The 20,012-nt window shown below is 42.0% G+C and overlaps 1 protein-coding gene across 6 annotated transcripts in view; it reads right to left on the bottom strand.

Moving 5' to 3' along the window:
- The window catches only part of LOC101906490 (uncharacterized), a 102,857-nt gene that overhangs the window by 41,572 nt on the left and 41,273 nt on the right, over nt 1-20,012 (bottom strand). For 2 of the 6 annotated variants that reach the window (XR_009491300.1, XR_238312.5), the window contains one exon: nt 443-19,160. The exons of 3 other annotated variants lie outside the window; for them this stretch is intronic. The gene's annotated coding sequence lies outside the window, so the exon portion shown is untranslated. Of the gene's footprint in view, nt 1-442; nt 19,161-20,012 lie in introns of those variants that run through there. One more of the 6 variants, XR_009491299.1, reaches the window with a different exon arrangement.

Raw genomic sequence — 20,012 nt, 5'->3', positions numbered from 1 at the left:
GGGAGTGGATTATATTTTAAGTTGGCCTGAAGTCTCTCATATTGTAAAAGGCTCTCTCAAATACTTTATTTTGAACAAACAGTACTATTTCGGGAAAACAAGTAAGCCTGAAATAACCTCAGCCAGCTGGTTTGGGATGCTAACAGAGATCACCTGACAGAATCAATAAAGAAAGAGGACAAAAATATTTAAAACAGATTTGGTCATTCTTCCTGGGGGTATGACTTTACAAGAGTGAGTTCTAAGTGTTGTTGTACACAAGTCTTTAAATGATTGGTTCAAAAAGCAACATAGTAAGTTATTAGCACTGAAGATCATGAACAGTACTTGTGCATTAAGATAAAATTTCCAGTGAAAGCATCATTCAAAGCTTCAAAGAGCCTTGTGCTTGGACATAAAAAGGACATGTTGTAATGGTATGTAAAGGTTCAACAAAAAGATGTACCAGTGCCCGAAAATTTATTAAGCAAAAACTAACAGAACTGAAGGAAAAGTAGGCAATCAACCATAAAGCTGAAACTTAGATACTCAGTTTATATAATGGATAGAACAATTAGGAAGAAGATAAACAAACAAACAAAAAAAATAAGACTTGAATAGCACTATAAAATACTAAACCCTGTAGACATCTATAGAATACTCCACCATGAACAACAGAATATACATTTTTTCAAGTACACATGGAACATTCTCCAGCATAGGACCATATGTTAGGTCACAAAACAAATTTCAATAAATTTAAAAGAATTAAAATCACACCAGCTATATTCTCTAAACATGAAATAAAATTATAAATCAGTAAGAAAAAGAAATTAGAAGATGTTATAAATGTGTGGAAATTACACAACACTCTCCCAACTGAATAATGGGTTCGCAAACAAGTCCAAAGAAAATACCTTGATGTGAATGGAAATAAGAACATAACAAAATATGGGATGCAGCTAAAGCAATGCTTAGAGGGAAATTTATATCTATAAATGCCTATACTACAAAAGAAGAAAGATCTCAAATCAATAATCTAAACTTTTATCTTGAGAAACTAGAAAAAGAAGAGCAAACTAAACCCATAACAAGCAGAAAGAAGAAAATAATAAATATTAGCAGAAATAGATCAAAGAGAGAATAGAAAAACAATAGAGGAAATCAACGAAACCAAAGATTAGGTCCTTGAAAAGATTAAGTACAGTATCCACGCTTTTATATGAAGAATCAAAGGAACTTAAATAGGTAACATAATTTTGAAAAAGAAGAACAAAGTTGAAAAACTTATACTCTCTGTCCTCCAAGACTCAGCACAGGTGTTATATTTCATTTGCACCCTCTTCAATTAGGTCCAATCAGATTTCAACACATCTTCTCTATGTTCCAGTAGGAAACAACACAAAACCTCAAAAGAACACTCAATGTACCATATTGTCTGACCTATTTCTTGAAGATAAATATAGCATCTTTCCTTCTTGTACCCTCATGATCCAGCAGAATACCCCAAAGAGAAAAGAAGGTTAATAAATGTTATTTTATGGAAGGGAGGAAGTCAACCCTGAATATTCGTTAAAAGGACTGATGCTGAAGCTTCACTACTTTGGCCACCTGATGCAAAGAGCCAATTCATTGGAAAAGACCCTGATGCTAGGAAAGATGGAAGGCAAAAGGAGAAGGGGGTGGCAGAGAATTAGATGGTTAGATAGCATCACTGACTCAATGGACATGAATTTAATTTAAGCAAACTCCAAGAGATACTGAAGGACAGAGGAGCCTTCTATGCCACAGTCCATGGGGCTGCAAAGAGTCTGACATGATTTAGTGACTGAACAGAGCAGATGTATGATAGATGGATAGATGATGATTTTAGAATCCTTTACCTGTGTACAAATAGATGAGATCATTAACACAGAAGAAACATGAAACTGGGAAACCAGAAGACCTCCAGTTCTGCCACAGCCCCCATATGACTCTGGTCAAGTCACTTCCCCTTTCTGATCCTCAGTTCCATCTGGAAAATGTGTGAGTTTTACTAGGTGATCTCTAAACACCATCCTTGGACTAAGCAAGTTCCTCCATCTATGTCCAGCACACTTACCATTTGATGGAACTGGCCTTCTGAAAATCAAATTTGGTGCACATATTCATTAACTCTCTCAAAGTGGCTAATGCAGCTGAATACCTAAACACAATACTCTGTCTCTCTCAAAACCTTTTAAACAGTTTAAATTCGGTACTCTTTGAGCTCCTTTGCAGAGAATGTACATGGCATTCAATCAGCATTCACAACAGGTTTTTGGCATGAATAATTTGTCAGCCACAACAATGTCACCCCATAAACTGACCCTAAATTCCATTTTCTGTTACTGATGGGGAAGCCCATGTGATGGGAATTTATGGGGTGCCTCAGCTTTGACAGACAGTCACGGGGGTAAGAGAAAAGGGCAAAGGAGGTCTCCTTTGGTATTTAAAATCATGGGTCCCTCTGTAAAACCTGCAAGTTTTTTCTGAATGTATCATAGCAAAGGAAAGAATTGCTCAGTGATTTTCTTGCCTTTGAATTTCAAAGACATTCTACCTTAAAACTATTATTTCTCAGAGATTTTCTTACCACAGGGGGAAAAAAAGTCTTATTTCAGAGACTTCTGGTCTTATTTCAGAATTTTAGCTCTTTTTTTAGTTTTGGCCAAGACACCCAATCAACTTCTCATTCTGATGCCAACCACAGGAGATTTGACCACGGCTTAATTTTCATCATTCTTGCCTTGGCCAACATGGTGGTTTCAATCTAATAGTTGGACACACACTCCTGAATTAACTCAACTGTCCCAACATTGTAGCAACAGTCAATTTATGTGAGAGCATTTTCCAGGGATGCTGAGGGCCACAAAATCTCCTCCTTTGGTAAAAGCATGACTCTTTTTAGCAAAAGAAAAAAGTCATCCTTTTTGGAGTAAGAGAATTGGCCATTTTTTCCATTCATTTCCTAGAACTCATTGTTCTCATTCTAGAACTATTATAGTATAAAACATGCAGAGATAGAGTCTGCTTCTTTAAAAGTACCATCTTATAGTAAATATGCAAAGTGTTTTCTTTCAGTATCTATGAGAAATTCTTAAACATCACTAAAACATCTGAATGTTTTAGGCAAAATTATAATTTTGGTTTACCATTTCCCTCATTTGATTTCTCAGAGAGAAAGACAAAACTAGATAGTAGATTAAAAATGAAACAATTTTATTTCTCTGCTTGTTTAAGGGAGCTCGCTGAAAGTATTAGAAACCAATGGAAATGCATTTGGTGAAGGATACAGGCCCATTAGAGAATGCAAAGGCATCTCTACATGGGTTTGGATGGTGACCTTAGAACATAGTTTCAGAATTTCGACTACAGCATACGTGTCATGGCAAGGGCCTGAGATTTTAACTGGTGGGAAGAAAATGAAAGTTCTCTGGTGCATTCACAAGTCAGCACTCGCACTGACAAACTGTGCCTTAGCTCAGTTCAGTTCCGTTCAGTCCCTCAGACGTGTCCAACTCTTTGCGACCCTATGAACTGCAGCACGCTGGGCTTCCCTGTCCATCACTAACTCCCAGAGCATGCTTAAACTCATGTCCATCTAGTCAGTGATGCTATCCAACCATCTCATCCTCTGTCATCCCCTTCTCCTCCTGCCTTCAATCTTTCATAGCATCAGGGTCTTTTCCAATGAGTCAGTTCTTCACATCACGTGGCCAAAGCATTGGAGTTTCAGCTTCAGCATCAGTCCTTCCAATGAATATTCAGGACTGATTTCCTTTAGGATGAACTGGTTGGATCTCCTTGCTGTCCAAGGGCCTCTCAAGAGTCGTCTCCAACACCACAGTTCAAAAGCATCAATTCTTTGGCGCTCAGCTTTCTTTATGGTCCAACTTTCACATCCATACATGATTACTGGAAAAACCATAACTGACTAGATGGACCTTTGTTGGCAAAGTAGTCTCTGCTTTTTAATATGCTGTCTAGGTTGGCCATAGCTTTTCTTCCAAGGAACAAGAGTCTTTTAATTTCATGGCTACAATCATCAACTGCAGTGATTTTGGAGCCCAAGAAAATAAAGTCTGTCACTGTTCCCATTGTTTCTCCATCTATTTGCCATGAAGTTATGGGACCAGATGCCATGGCCTTCATTTTCTGAATGTTGTGTTTGGGACCAGCTTTTTTCACTCTCCTCTTACTTTCATCAAGAGGCTCTTTAGTTACTCTTCACTTTCTGCCATAAGGGCGGTGTCATCTGCACATCTGAGGTTACTGATATTTCTCCCGGCAATCTTGATTCCAGCTTGTGCTACATCCAGCCCGGCATTTTGCATGATGTACTTTGCATATAAGTTAAATAAGCAGGTGACAATGTACACAGCCTTAACGTACTCCTGTGTGCCTAGTACAAACTAAATGAGGGGAATTTGAATGTCTGACTTCCTAGAAAATAAGAGGTCAGAGGGTTTACTAGCAGCATCAAGCCTTTGATTGCCCAGATCCAAGGAGAGAAACAGCAGCCTGGAATGCCAAGAGGCACTGCCACTGCCTTCTCAGCACCTTGAAAGGTTCTCCTTGCCCCATTCTTTATTCCACTACCTCCCTCATAGATCAGTCTCCTCCTCTGAAAGGCAGTAGTTTGTGGATCCTGAAAATGGATTCAGGGAAGAATCCTTTATGTTTAAAGAAGTCAGCTAGAAGCAAATTCTAGTTGCATCTCAACGTGTCAAATGGTGAGACCAATGAACTAAAAAATAGAAGAACAAGTCAGGTCTACTCTCAGCAGAGATTTGGGGAGCAAGGGCTAGAGGGGATGGGGCCATGGGCCTAATAGTTCATCCTTCAGCAGTCATCTCAGCCCCCAGGGCAGAGCATCCTTCTGCACTTCCAGGCAGGAAAGGACAATGGTGATGACACCTCTCATGCTTATGTCACCAATTCCCATGCAAGATTCAGTCATATCTCATCATCAGGACCCAAACACCCACCCCATGACAGAAAAGGAATCCTGGCAGTCTTTATACAAAAAAAAAAAACACCTTAATAATATTAATAGATAGATAATGAAAGGAAGGGAGGGAGGGAAAAAGAAGAATAAAAGGAGTTGAAGATTATGGTTGTCTAACAATGCCCATTGGGATTACAGAATATAAATCTTCTCCTATCTGAAATGCTATACTTCATCTTTGGCAAATTAAAGAACATATCCTTTCAAAACAACATCTAGTAGACACCACTATTCATATTCATGGGCTTCCTTGATAGCTCAGCTGGCAAAAAATTCGCCTGCAGTGCAGGCAACCCAGGTTCGATCCCTGGGTGGGGAAGATCCCCTGGAGAAGGGATAGGAAACCCACTCCAGTATCCTTGGGCTTCCCTTGTGGTTCAGCTGGTAACGAATCCACCTGCAGTGCAGGAGACCTGGGTTTGATTCTTGGGTTGGGTAGATCCCCTGGAGAAGGGATAGGATACCCACTCCAATATTCTGGCATGGAGAATTCCATGGACTGGATACAGTCCATGGGGTCACAAAGAGCTGGACACGACTGAGTGACTTTCATTTTCTCACTATTCATAGAGTGAAATATCTCACAGATTTTGGGGCATAGCTTCCTGTGTCTGGCTAAATCACCAGGAGAATTCTTCAAAATACTCATTCCAAGTATCCATCCCAAAGATACTGACTCTCTAACCAAGGATGAGACTGAAGTCTCTCTCTCTCTGTCTCTCTCTCTCTCTCTTGCTCTTCAGTCATTTACCTGATCTTGGTAGCTTGAGAATTTCAGCTATAGGGCATTCAGAAGAAGGCCAAGACATGGGGACTACTGTCCTAGAGAAATATAAACATAATCTGATTCCCACTCTAACCAAATTGCTTCTCTGAAAATGCTAGAAAAGAACTGGGCTGGAAGCTAGACCTTAATACTAGCTCAGTTGCCTATTCACATGGTCATCTTGGCCAAGCCACTTAAACTGAGTTTCCTCTAGTCTAAAGTGAAGAGCCTCTGTTGTGTTGAAGGGATGAAGTAAACCGCCATATATAAACTTAGCACAAGGCCTGGGACAAATGATGAGCATTTTTAAAAGCTGGCAAGTGTTGTTTTTACTCTTTTCACAGGTGAGTTAGACAGGTCAGGCCCTATTCAAGTGCTGTGAAAGACAACAGGGAGCCAGGTTGATAAAGTGGTATTTGTCAGGGATAATGGTAATAATAATAATAACAGTTGGGAGTTACTTACTCTGTGTCAGGCTTCATGCTTGGGGAGGTTTTATTTGTATTTTTTATAATTTATTTTTAATTGGAGGACAATTACTTTACAGTATTGTGTTGGTTTCTGCCATACATTAACATGAATCTGCCATAGGTATACATATTCTCCTCTCTCTTGAACCTCCCTCCCATCTCTGACCGCATCCCACCCACCTCGGTTGTCACAGAGCCCCAGGTTTGAGTTCCCTGCATCATACAATGTTAGTTCAGTCACTCAATCGTGTCTGACTCTTTGTGACCCCATGAATCGCAGCAAGCCAGGCTTCCCTGTCCATCACCAACTCCCAGAGTTCACTCAGACTCACGTCCATTGACTCAGTGATGCCATCCAGCCATCTCATCCTCTGTCGTCCCCTTCTCCTCCTGCCCCTGATCCCTCCCAGCATCAGAGTCTTTTCCAATGAGTCAACTCTTCGCATGAGGTGGCCAAAGTACTGGAGTTTCAGCTTTAGCATCATTCCTTCCAAAGAAATCCCAGGGCTGATCTCCTTCAGAATGGACTGGTTGGATCTCCTTGCAGTCCAAGGGACTCTCAAGAGTCTTCTCCAACACCACAGTTCAAAAGCATCAATTCTTCAGTGCTCAGCTTTCTTTATGGTCCAACTCTCACATCCATACATGACTACTGGAAAAACCATAGCTTTGAGTACATGGACCTTTGTTGGCAAAGTAATGTCTCTGCTTTTTAATATGCTGTCCAGGATCGTCATAGCTTTTCTTCCAAGGAGCAAGCATCTTTTAATTTCATGGCTGCAGTCACCATCTGCAGTGATTTTGGAGCCCAAGAAAATAAAGTCTGTCACCGTTTCCATTGTTTCCCCATCTATTTGCCATGAAGTGATGGGACTGGATGCCATGATCTTCCTTTCCTGAATGTTGAGCTTTAAGCCAACTTTTCACTCTCCACTTTCACTTTCATCAAGAGGCTTTTGAGTTCCTCTTCACTTTCTGCCATAAGGGCGGTGTCATCTGCATATCTGAGGTTATTGATATTTCTCCCGGCAATCTTGATTCCAGCTTGTGTTTCTTCCAGTCCAGCGTTTCTCATGATGTACTCTGCATACTAAGTTAAATAAACAGGGTGACAATATACAGCCTTGATGTACTCCTTTTCCTATTTGGAACCAGTCTATTGTTCCATGTCCAGTTCTAACTGTTGCTTCCTGAGCTGCATATAGGTTTCTCAAGAGGCAGGTCAGGTGGTCTGGTATTCCCATCTCTTTCAGAATTTTCCACAGTTTATTGCGATCCACACCGTCAAAGGCTTTGGCATAGTCAATAAAGCAGAAATAGATGTTTTTCTGGAACTCTCTTGCTTTTTCCATGATCCAGCAGATGTTGGCAATTTGATCTCTGGTTCCTCTGCCTTTTCTAAAACCAGCTTGAACATCAGGAAGTTCACGGTTCACATATTGCTGAAGCCTGGCTTGGAGAATTTTGAGCATTACTTTACTAGCCTGTGAGATGAGTGCAATTGTGTGGTAGTTTGAGCATTCTTTGGCATTGCCTTTCTTTGGGATTGGAATGAAAACTTACCTTTTCCAGTCCTGTGGCCACTGCTGAGTTTTCCCAATTTGCTGGCATATTGAGTGCAGCACTTTCACAGCATCATCTTTCAGGATTTGGAATAGCTCAACTGGAATTCCATTACCTCCACTAGCTTTGTTCATAGTGATGCTTTCTAAGGCCCACTTGACTTCACATTCCAGAATGTCTGGCTCTAGGTCAGTGATCACACCATCATGATTATCTGAGTCGTGAAGATCTTTTTTGTACAGTTCTTCTGTGTATTCTTGCCACCTCCTCTTAACATCTTCTGCTTCTGTTAGGTCCATACCATTTCTGTCCTTTATTGAGCCCATCTTTGCATGAAATGTTCCCTTGGTATCTCTAATTTTCTTGAAGAGATCTCTAGTCTTTCCCATTCTGTTGTTTTCCTGTATTTCTTTGCATTGATCACTAAAGAAGGCTTTCTTATCTCTTTTTGCTATTCTTTGGAACTCTGCATTCAGATGCTTATATCTTTCCTTTTCTCCTTTGCTTTTTGCTTCTCTTCTTTTCACAGCTATTTGTAAGGCCTCCCCAGACAGCCATTTTGCTTGTTTGCATTTCTTTTCCATGGGGATGGTCTTGATCCCTGTCTCCTGAACAATGCCATGAACCTCATTCCATAGCTCATCAGGCACTCTATCTATCAGATCTAGGCCCTTAAATCTATTTCTCACTTCCACTGTATAATCATAAGGGATTTGATTTAGGTCATACCTGAATGGTCTAGTGGTTTTCCCTACTTTCTTCAATTTAAGTCTGAATTTGGTAATAAGGAGTTCATGATCTGAGCCACAGTCAGCTCCTCGTCTTATTTTTGCTGACTATATAGAGCTTCTCCATCTTTGGCTGCAAAGAATGTAATCAGTCTGATTTCGGTGTTGACCATCTGGTGATGTCCATGTGTAGAGTCTTCTCTTGTGTTGCTGGAAGAGGGTGTTTGCCAAATTTGCCTGTTACTCCAGCTTTCTTGACTTTCTACTTTTGCACTCCAGCCCCCTATAATGAAAAGGACATCTTTTTTGGGTGTTAGTTTAAAAGGTCTTGTAGGTCTTCATACAATGTTACCAGTTCCAAATAGCAAGGTTCTCTTTCCAACCCTCCATAGTTATTTCCAATCCTCCTTATGGTTTAAGGAGTTACAAGCCCTTCTGTAGTTATTATAAATGGGGTCCAAGCCAAGCTCTATTCACGCTGAAGACAGAGCTCAGAAGCCAAGGATGGACCTTGGCAAAGCCATGACACTGGAGGGTTGAGCTCTTCTCTGCTTCCTTGTTCGCTCACCTTGGCCTGACATCAAGACACTCCTTAACCATCCTTGAGACTTGCCATTCCTCCCAGGAAAGGACTGATCAACTCAGTCCCAGGTGCTGTAAAATGATACATGGACTGTCCAAGGTACCCACTGCCACCAGGAAACTTGCACATTTGCCAAGCTCTAGAAACCTTAAGCCAAGGAGCTTATCTCTGATGGAAGAAGCAAAGACATCTAGGGATCAGACAGGAAGGTGCTTTTATGGAGGCAGGAGCACTGTCCCACATGTCAGACCTCTCCCACTTACAGGAAGTGAGGACACGCCTGTTCCAGTGGGGTCGAGGGAGCAGGGAGCACATCATGGTTCAGGAAGTCCTCTCATCCCATGCTCTCATCAGAGTGTCTCAGCAGGTCTGTGATGTGGACAAGGAAGATGAACCAGTGGTTAGGGCCAGAAGAGCCCTTAAAGATAATGGAGTTCAAAATTCTCAAAGCGCAGGCTGTACTTAATACACGAGCTGACTTGAGCTGCTGTAGGGCGCAGCAGGCCCTCATTTTCAGCTCTCATCCATTCCTTCTGAATAGCTGTAGAGGAAAACAGTTCTCTATGGGTCTTAGGGTGTCTCTAACACTGGTCCAGGCCCCTTTTTTTAGAAACCACAAGTGAACCTATAGCTCAGAATTCTTAGCAAGCAACAGAATGTAGCTAGGATTTTTTTAATTGAAGGATCATTGCTTTACAATGTTGGGTTGGTTTCTGCCCTACAGCAACGTGAATCAGCATAAGTATACATATGTCCCTCCCTCTTGCACCTACCTCCCACCCCTCTAGGTTGTCACAGAGCACAGGGTTGAGCTCCCAGTGCTGTACAGAAATTTTCCGCTAGCTATCTGTTTTACATATGGTAATCTATATGTTTCATTGCTACTCTCTCAATTCATCCCACCCTCTCCCTCTCCTACTGTGTCCACAAGTTTGTTCTCTATGTCTGCAAATAGGTTCATCAATACCATTTTTCTAGATTCTGTATGCATGTGTTAATATATGATATTTATTTTTATCTTTCTGACTCACTTCACTTGTATAACAGGTTCATCTAGGAGGTTCATCTACCTCTCTAGAACTGACTCAAATTCATTCCTTTTTATAGCTAAGTAAGGTCAGGAAGCAACAGTTAGAACTGGACATGGAACAACAGACTGGTTCCAAATAGGAAAAGGAGTACATCAAGGTTGTATATTGTCACCCTGCTTATTTAACTTATATGCAGAGTACATAATGAGAAACGCTGGGTTGGAAGAAGCACAAGCTGGAATCAAGATTGCCGGGAGAAATATTAATAACCTCAGATATGCAGATGATACCACCCTTATGGCAGAAAGTGAAGAGGAACTAAAAAGCCTCTTGATGAAAGTGAAAGAGGAGAGTGAAAAAGTTGGCTTAAAGCTCAACATTCAGAAACTAAGATCATGGCATCTGGTCCCATCACTTAATGGGAAATAGATGGGAAACAGTGGAAATTTTACATATATCAGACTTTATTTTGGGGGGCTCCAAAATCACTGCAGATGGTGACTGCAGCCATGAAATTAAAAGACGCTTACTCCTTGGAAGGAAAGTTATGACCAACCTAGATAGCCTATTGAAAAGCAGAGATATTACCTTGCCAACAAAGGTCCGTCTAGTCAAGGCTATGGTTTTTCCAGTGGTCATGTATGGATGTGAGAGTTGGACTGTGAAGAAGGCTGAGCGCCGAAGAATTGATGCTTTTGAAGTGTGGTGTTGGAGAAGACTCTTGAGAGTCCCTTGGACTGCAAGGAGATCCAACCAGTCCATCCTGAAGGAGATCAGTCCTGGGTGTTCATTGGAAGGACTGAAGCTGAAGCTGAAACTCCAATACTTTGGCCACCTCATGCGAAGAGTTGACTCATTGGAAAAGACTCTGATGCTGGGAGGGATGGGGGCAGGAAGAGAAGGGGACGACAGAGGATGAGATGGCTGGATGGCATCACCGACTCGATGGATATGAGTTTGGGTGAATTCCGGGAGTTGATGATGGACAGGGAGGCCTGGCGCGCTGCAGTTCATGGGGTCGCAAAGAGTCGGACACGACTGAGTGACTGAACTGAACTGAACTGAAGATTCTATTGTATATAAAGTGAAAGTCACTCTGTGTGTCTGACTTTATGGACTGCAGCCTGCCAGTCTCCTCTGTCCATGGAATTCTCCAGACCAGAATACTGGAGTGGGTAGCCTTTCCCTTCTCTAGGGGATCTTCCCAACCCAAGGATCAAACCCAGGTCTCTGGCATTGCAGGCAGATTCTTTACTGTCTGAAACACCAGGGAAGACCAAGAACATTAGAGTAGGTAGCCTATCTCTTCTTCTGCGGGTATTCCCAACTCAGGAATTGAATCGGGGTCTCCTGGATTGCAGGTAGATTCTTTACCAGCTGAGCTACCAGGGAAGACCTCCATTGTGTACATGTACCACAACTGCTGTATCCATTCATCTGTTGACAGACTTAGGTTGCTTCCATGTCCTAGCTATTGTCAATAGTGCTACAATGAACACTGAGGTACTCATGTCTTTTTGAATTATGATTTTCTTAGGGTATTTGCACACCCTAGTGGGATTGATGGGTCATGTGGTAATTTTATTTCTAACTTTTAAAGAAATTTCCATACTGTTCTCTATAGTGGCTGTATCAATTTACATCCCCACCAACTGTGTAAGAGTGTTCTCTTTTCTCCACAACCTCTCCAGAATCTCTAGAATTTAGCTAGAATTTGATAACAGTTTTTTTTTATCTCATTTTCCTTATATTTTTTTCTTCTATCACCTTCCTTTATGCCAATTGGTTCTCCATCTGTGAAGGTGAATAAAGATTTCTTTTCAAAAAAAAAATTTTATTGAATAAATTTAGTGAGTCAATTCAAAGGAAAGTATTAAGTAAATAAGAGTATATGTTCATAGACATGATTAAAACTTAGGAAAATGGTATACACACTTGATCTGATTCTAAAAAACCCTCACCAACCCAACCCATCATCCTGCCAATAGTGGACCAAAGCCAAGTTCAAGGTCACTTGCTTGCTGGTAGTAGAATTTATCTGGGCTCTTTCTCTACATGCAGCCAACTCCAAGACATGAGCAACCAAGGAAATGTGGTGTCTGGCTCCTATTGAGCAAAATGAAGCCTCAAAATTGAGTCAGGGAAGCCAAAGGGAAAGGCCAAGGAGAGTCTGAAATCTGATCAGCAATGAAACTGTGGTAGAAATCTGTAGGATTAATTCTACTTTAGGAAGCAAAGTTCAGGGAAGGAACACAGCTAAACCCTGAAGTTCACAGCCCTTTCCTTCTATAGAGAATCGATCTATGACTAAAATAGAAGCAACTCAGGACCAGTCTCCCTGGCTCAGTTGTTGAACTTTAGAAAATAACATATGAACGTGCAAACTAGAAGAGCCAATATGGGGTATCACTGAGTATCAGCACAGATTCTTACCAGAATGAATAGTTACCAGACTGCACTGGACCATCTTCAACAGTGACTCAAAGAAGCAAGTATAAGTATTCAGTTCAGTTCACTTCAGTTGCTCAGTCATGTCTGACTCTTGTGCAACCCCATGGACTGCAGCACACCAGGCTTGCCTATCCTTCACTATCTCCCAGAGTTTGCTCAAACTCAGGTCCATTGAGTCAGTGATGCCATCCAACCATTTCATTCTCTGTTGTCCCCTTCTCCTCCTCCCTTCAATCTTTCCCAGCAACAGGGTCTTCGCATCAGGTGGCTGAAGAATTGGAGCTTCAGCATCAGTCATTCCAATGAATATTCAGGATTGATTTCCTTTAGGATTGACTGATTTGATCTCCTTGCTGTCCAAGCGACTCTCAAGAGTCTTTTCCAGCACTGCAATTTGACAGCATTGATTCTTCAGTACTCTTTATGGTCCAACTCTTACATCTGTACAGGACTAGTGGAAAAGCCATAGCTTTGACTGTATGGACTTTTGCCGACAAATGATAAGTACTAGCAGTAATTTATTGACTAACTCATCAATTCTGTCTTTGCTTGATGTTGGTACTGGAACCAACCTCCTTGGGTTAAAGTGTGGCTTCTCAATTTTGGCATTAAGGACATTAATAGGAGGCAATCATGTGCATTGTAAAATGTGTAGATACATCTGTAGTCTCTACTAATTAGATGCCAATAGCAGTTTATCCCCTCTCCCCACCCAGTAATGACCAAACTGGTCTGCAGACATTGCCAAATATCCTTGGGGAATGAAAGGGCAAAGTTGGCCTAGGTTGAGAACCACTGGCCTAAAGTAATCTTAGGAGGTTCTTGAACAATTTAAAGAGAGTATAGAAGAATTCTCAACAGGGAAATACTGTACATCTTTGTTCTAAAAGATTCAGGAGTCAAGAAATTTACTAGGAAAAGAAGAGCTTATACAACAGAACTTTCTAGATATAAATATAAAAGGGCCTGGTGTGTATTCAGTGCTAAATAACATTTCAATTTCCTTTCCCAGCTCTTGCTCTCTTGTACGTCTAATCTTCTATGAGCTTTTAAAGATCCTTGTGAATGTGTGTATGCTAATTTCAAAATTGAAAAGAAAAAGTAGAGGGAATAAAACAAAGCACGCATTTTCAGTTAAAGTTTTCTTTTATATAAAATGGTGCAAAACCAATGGCAGACATCATGGCTTCTTGTGCTCTTGTCCACTCAGTAACACTTTACCTCTCCTTCTGGGCATAGATCCATCTTTTCTTTGGGGAAAGTGACAGCATGACACCTTACTCAGTCTTGGTCACCGAGAGAGAACAGAGGCTAACCAAGGCCAATCAAAGGGTCTGTCTTAGGAGTTTGATTCTTAAGTAGAGGTGCACAGGGACAGGTGTTTGGAGTTTGGCCACAGTGTGGTTGCTCTTGAGAAAGCTAGGTCATGGCTGAGGTCACCAGCGATGCTCTGGGTCTAGCCAGCTGCCCTTCCCTATTCCTTTTCTTTTTGCCTAAGTTAATGGAAGCTTGTCTCTATTATATGAAATTAAAGAACCTCATAACAGAATTTTTTCAAACTCAGAGAAACAGACTGGACCTGTAATGGGAGACTTTTGAAATTAAGTTCTATTCAACAAATGAGAAGCATGTTGAAATCAATGACAGATACAGAGGAGGGAAACTGAATAAATCACAGGGGAGATTGGGGTGCAGGAGCAGATAGTTTAAAAGAGGAAAAACTAAATCAATATAGTCAGCATTAGACAACTGTAATATGCATTCTACACAAAGAACCACTATCATATATCCTGCTTGAGTTGGACATAGGAGGGGTAGTGTGGTTCTTACATTAGGGAGTGGAGTATGCAAGTAGATATGGAATTGCATCATAGAAGACTTGACTTTGCTGAAAGCCAGCTCATCAAGCTTAGCAGAGACAGAGAAAACTGTCATCCTCAGTTTCTTCATGCCTCACCTAATATGCACATCGTGCCTCTGTTAGTGTGAGTGTGACTCTATATTTTTCACACACATCCCCTAAATGACTTCATTCCATGCTCAGCTAGCAGAGCAAGCTGCCTTCTAGAACTGTAAGAAGTTTTAACAGAGTTGGACATACTGAGAAGTTGACAGAGTTACTGAAACGTTTTGGTTTGAAACATGTGAATTTTTGTTCTTACATTTTACAGTCAGAATTCTTGTCAGGTATTACTTATCTGTCCTGGTGGAATGGCCACAGTTGGTGTGTGCCCGTATCCTGCCATTGTTCCACTTTGTAAGCTGAAGGTTTCTCAATAAGACCTGATTCTCCACCCAGGGTCTCTTTTATCTGGCCTTAGGAGTGGGGAGTAGTGGGCTGTGAGTCCCTCCAAAAGCAGCCCTCACTTAAGAGCAGACAGGGAGTTGGAAGATAAATAGAGCTTTCTCTCCTACCAGAAGGTTTAACTGAAATGACTCTTCTGCTCTGACTTTCCAAGTTCTCAGTGGGACCAAGTCTCTCTTACCCACACTGATAACCCTCTTTTTTCTTTCTTTCTTTCTTTTCTTTTTTTTTTTTTTTGCTGCTTTTCCTTCCCTTTCTCACTTATAAACTACTTGTTCTCAAAATCTTATCTCAAAATATACTTCTGGGGGGAGCTCAAACCAAGACTCCTGCTTTTTTTAACATCTAGTATTCTCACTTGGGGCTTTTCTGGTAGCTCAGTTGGTAAATAATCTACCTGCAATGCAGGAGACCCCAGTTTGGTTCCTGGGTCGGGAAGATCCCCTGATGAAGGGAAAGGCTACCCACTCCAGTATTCTTGGGCTTCACTGGTAGCTCAGGCAGTAAAGAATCCACCTGCAATGCTGGAGACCTGGATTCAATCCCTGGGTTGGGAAGATCTCCTGAAGGAAGGAATCACAACCCAGTCCAGTATTCTTGCATGAAGAATTCCCACAGACCAAAGAGCCTGGTGGGCTATAGTCCATGGGGTTGCAAAGAGTCAGACACAATTAAGTGATTAAACACAAACTCAAGCACATCCTCCCTTCACTGCTATGTTCCAAAAAGGAAAGCTTAGTCATTTTTGAGACTTCAAAACTGGATTTTGACCCTCCAAAACCACTATATGCCAAGTTGCTTCAGTCGTGTCTGACTCTGAAACCCTATGGTGGTGAAGGACAGGAAAGCCTAACGTGCTGCAGTCCATGGGGTCACAAAGAGTCGGACACGACTGAGCGACTGAACAACAACAGCAACACATAGCTTTGCCCGTGAAAGAAAAAAATAAAGTCACCTCCTCACACTAGAATGCAGTCACAATTCATCCCCAACGTGAAACCAGTACAAACCACTGCACCAACCCTACCCACTGAGGACAGAAACAGAAAGGAAGAAGAAATGGGACCCTAAAGCCTGGGAAAAGAAGGCCTCAAATGAAGCAATTTAGGGGAAAAAAAAAAAGAAGACAAAGAAATACACTGCAGAGACCAGTGCCACTAGCGGTAAAGAACTCGCCTGCCGATGCAGAAGACACAAGAGACGCGGGGTCAGCCTCTGTGCTGGGAGGACCCTGGAGGAGGAAATGGCAACCCGCTCCTGTATTCTTGCCTGGAGAATCTCGTGGACAGAGGAGCCTGGCGGGCTACAGTCCACAGAGTTGCAGAGTCAGACATGACTGAAGCAACTTAGCATATGGTGGTTTTTTAGGGTCAAAATCCAGCATTTTCAGGACTTCTCTGGTGGTCCAGAAATTAAAAAACTGCCTCCCAATGCCAGGGATGCAAGCTTGATCCCTGGTTGGGGAACTGGGATCCACATGCCACAGGGCAACTAGGCCCTGTGCACCACAGCAACCGAGTCTGCACAGGGCTGCAACTACCACCTTACACAGCCAAATGAATAAAAAAATTCTTTTTAAATCCGGCATTGTCTACCAAGCCATTTTCTCAAATAGAACTAAAGTTACATCTACAGCCTATGTACTTTTCAAGGGCCTGCAAAATGCTTGAGCCCCGAGACATGTGGGCCCAATGCATCGGCCCCAAAATATAAAAAGAAATCTACAAAACCAAATGTAATATACATTTGATTAACTGTCTCCTAAATATAGTATGAGGTCAACTAGTCAACCCCAGGTCAAAGTGATTCACACGCAGCTGTATATGAATTAGAACGAATGTGAGGTGTGAGTATTTTTAAATGTTTGTAAGAGGTAGGGCAGACTGTGAAAAGCATGCTAATGGGCTATGAATGTTATAAAAACAGTCCTGGGGTTGAGACTGGAATCTGTGTGTCTAGGACAACACTTGGACTCTTCAAAACAGAGGGAAAAATATCTTTCCTGAGCACCCTGCCTCCCCCGGAGTTATATATCACTATCTGCAGACAGAAATCTTTTCTGGGGAGAAGATGTCACCAGCGTGCAGAATCCAGTATTTGCCCTGGCTTTGTTCTGCCTTCTCAGGAATCCATGGTCTGCGACAGTTTCGACGAAGTCACAGTCTGCCTGGTCGGATTCTGACACCTCTGGACCCCTCCCCCATATTAGCTTTCTATCCAAATGTGACTCAGAGGCGGGCGAGATTCAAGGTGATCAATGACAGCTCCAATCAAAGCCACACAGATAGGCAGTGCCCTCACCACTCCTTGATATAAAAGGTGTTTTATTTCTCATCCCTTTATTTTTGTCACTGAAAGAATGCTTCCCATGTGTGGATTAATTAAAGTGTAAACATTAAATATTGATTGATGCATTATCAGCGTGGAGCAGTGGCCTCCCGTCTGATTGATTCCTGCAGTGATTTATTGTCATATTTGGGGAGTCATTTCGCTTGATAACCAAGAGGGATGGCCTGCCTCCCCCCGCCCTGTCGGCTCCACTCCCCTCTTTTTTTCCCGGTACCTCCTCTTATTCTTCTAGGTGACATCTGCGTTCCAATAACTAAAACATCTTCATCTTACTGTCTAGAGAAAAGTGTGTGGCCTGACATTTGTTTTGTGTATGTGTATGTCTGTGTGTGTCTCCCAGGCAATTATCAAATCAATTAACAACGTAACACAGAAAATAACAAATCTACTCTCTCCAGTGGGATGTTTCTGATGAACAGAGCTTGCCCTTCCAGAGTTCTGTGAAATATGATGATGGGCAAGTTCTGGGGAGAGGTGAAGAAGACTATAAAATGAAACAAAGAGAGAAAAACAATCCCATAGGTGCAATCTTGTCATTTTTCTGAGACGTGTTTCACAATGAAACTAGAAAGCAAAGCAACCACTCATATGTATAACTGGTTATAAGGCTCTATAGATATGAATTGACATACCACATGTCATCAGATTGGCACACAAGAAATTGCAATTTGTAGAGGTCAAAAATGATCAAATATTGACAATTTCATATGGCTCAACCTTAAGTTTTTTTTTTTTTTTTTTATCTTGGCAAACCTGGCAGGATTGTAGTTCCCCAACCATGGATCGAGCCCAGGCCCACAGCTGTAAAACCATAGAATCCTAACCCTTGGATCACCAGGGAATTCCCAACATTACCTATTTAAACTCCATTCTGAAGTAGAGTATAAGGGTTATTTATTGTTTATCCTGTTTTCCAAATGAGAAAATGGGCACAAAAATGGCAAGTCACAGACAGTCACCATTTAGTTTGAGTTTTGGCATAAACCAAACATGCATTGAAATGCTTTATAATTTCCTCATGGAAAACCTAAAGCAGTCTTTGAGGTAGTACTACGACCTGAATGCTGTGTCCCCTCAAAGTTCATATGTGGAAATCTTAGCCCCCAGTGATAAAGAATCCACTTGCCAGCGCAGGAGATGAAAGAGACACGAGTTCAATCCCTGGGTCGGGAAGAATCCCTGGAGAAGGCGTGTTAACCCACTCCAGTACTCTTGACTAGAAAATTCCATGGACAGAGGAGGCTGGCAGTCTACAATCCACGAAGCCACAGAGAGTCGGACATGACTGAGTGACTGAACCTACACGCAAGATGATGGTCAGGAGCTGAAGCCTCGGAGAGGTGCTTACGTCATGAGGGTGCAGCCCTCATGAATGGTATTAGTGCCTTATGTAAGAAGCCTCCTGATAAATCACTTCTGCTGTCCCTTTCTACCCTCATAAGTGTATACTGAGGTATCTACAACCCAGAAGAGGGCCCTCATCCAACCATACTGGATCCCCCAGTTTTGGACTTCCAGCCTCCAGAGCTATGAGAAATAAATGTCTCATTTAAAAGCCACCTTACTGTTTGTGATATTCTGTTAGAGCAGCCTGAATGGACTAGGACTAAGACAGGTAGACACTATCATTTTGCCCACTTTCCAATAAAAAACACAAAGAGCAAAAGAAGGCTTCAAGAGGTTAGTTAGCAGTGGAGACCGCATCAGACTCATAAGTTTATAGATGTCAGCATCCCTGCAGTATGTTTAGTTCAAGGCATTTGTGGGCCATGGGAGACTCCAGGGGCCCTGAGTCCAGTCAGCGATGTGCATCATCCTGTGGCCCCATGGATAAGTTGCAGACTTTGGCTTGGAAATCTTCCTATTTCCTGGCTCTTTCCTCTGGGCAGGAGAGAAGGTGCAGGCACTGTCCAAAGTACAGAGGAAATATCAGTGCAAGGTGTTCAACTCCATTCTTTAAGTTGCTTTAAGAACAAGAGCCAGGGACTTCTCTGATGGTCCAGCGGTTAAGATTTCGCCTTCCAATGCAGGGGGTGTGGGTTCAATCCCTGGTCAGGAAGATAAGATCCTACATACCTCAGGGCCAAAAAACCAAAACATAAAACAGAAGCAGTATTGTAACAAATTCAAGAAAGACTTTAAAAATGATCCACATCAAAAAAAAAAAAAAAAAAGGCAAGGAGCCCAGAGTCAGGTGTTGCTTTAAAGCAATGAGAATTTGAGGTCTTCTTTGCTCCAGAAGAAAAACCCATAGAGGATTTTCCAGTGCCTTCCAGACACCAACATCCTGTCGATATGATGTCCCTAGGTAGGTCAGAGTCTAGTCTCCTATGAGTTATCAGACTAATTATCAAATGGACTTTGTTTCTCCTCTGCATGCATATGTTCTCAGTAACTCAGTCATGTCTGACTCTGCAATCCCATGGATTTTAGCCCACCAGGCTCTTCTGTCCTTGGGATTCTCCAGGCAAGAATACTGAAGAATTCTTCCAGGGATCTTCACTGACCCAGGGGTCAAATCTGCATCTTCTGCATCTCCTGCATTGGAAGGCAGATTCTGTACCACTGAGCCACCTGGGAAGCCTGTTGACCCTCTATATACCTGGCAATCTACCTCTCTGGAAATCCCAGCCAGTGTCTCAGGGTCCCCCCTCCCCACAGGACCCTGCATTTTATATTCATGCCTCCAGGGCCTCACTGAAGCTGCTACCATATTGGATAAAATGCATCACTCAGCAACATGCTTCTTCACATGCTC

This window comes from Bos taurus, chromosome 18 (genome assembly GCF_002263795.3).
Source record: "Bos taurus isolate L1 Dominette 01449 registration number 42190680 breed Hereford chromosome 18, ARS-UCD2.0, whole genome shotgun sequence".
Classification (NCBI taxonomy): Eukaryota; Metazoa; Chordata; class Mammalia; order Artiodactyla; family Bovidae; genus Bos; species Bos taurus.
The sequence above is the reverse complement of the archived record's forward strand: the minus strand, read 5'-3'. Positions and strand labels throughout refer to the sequence as shown.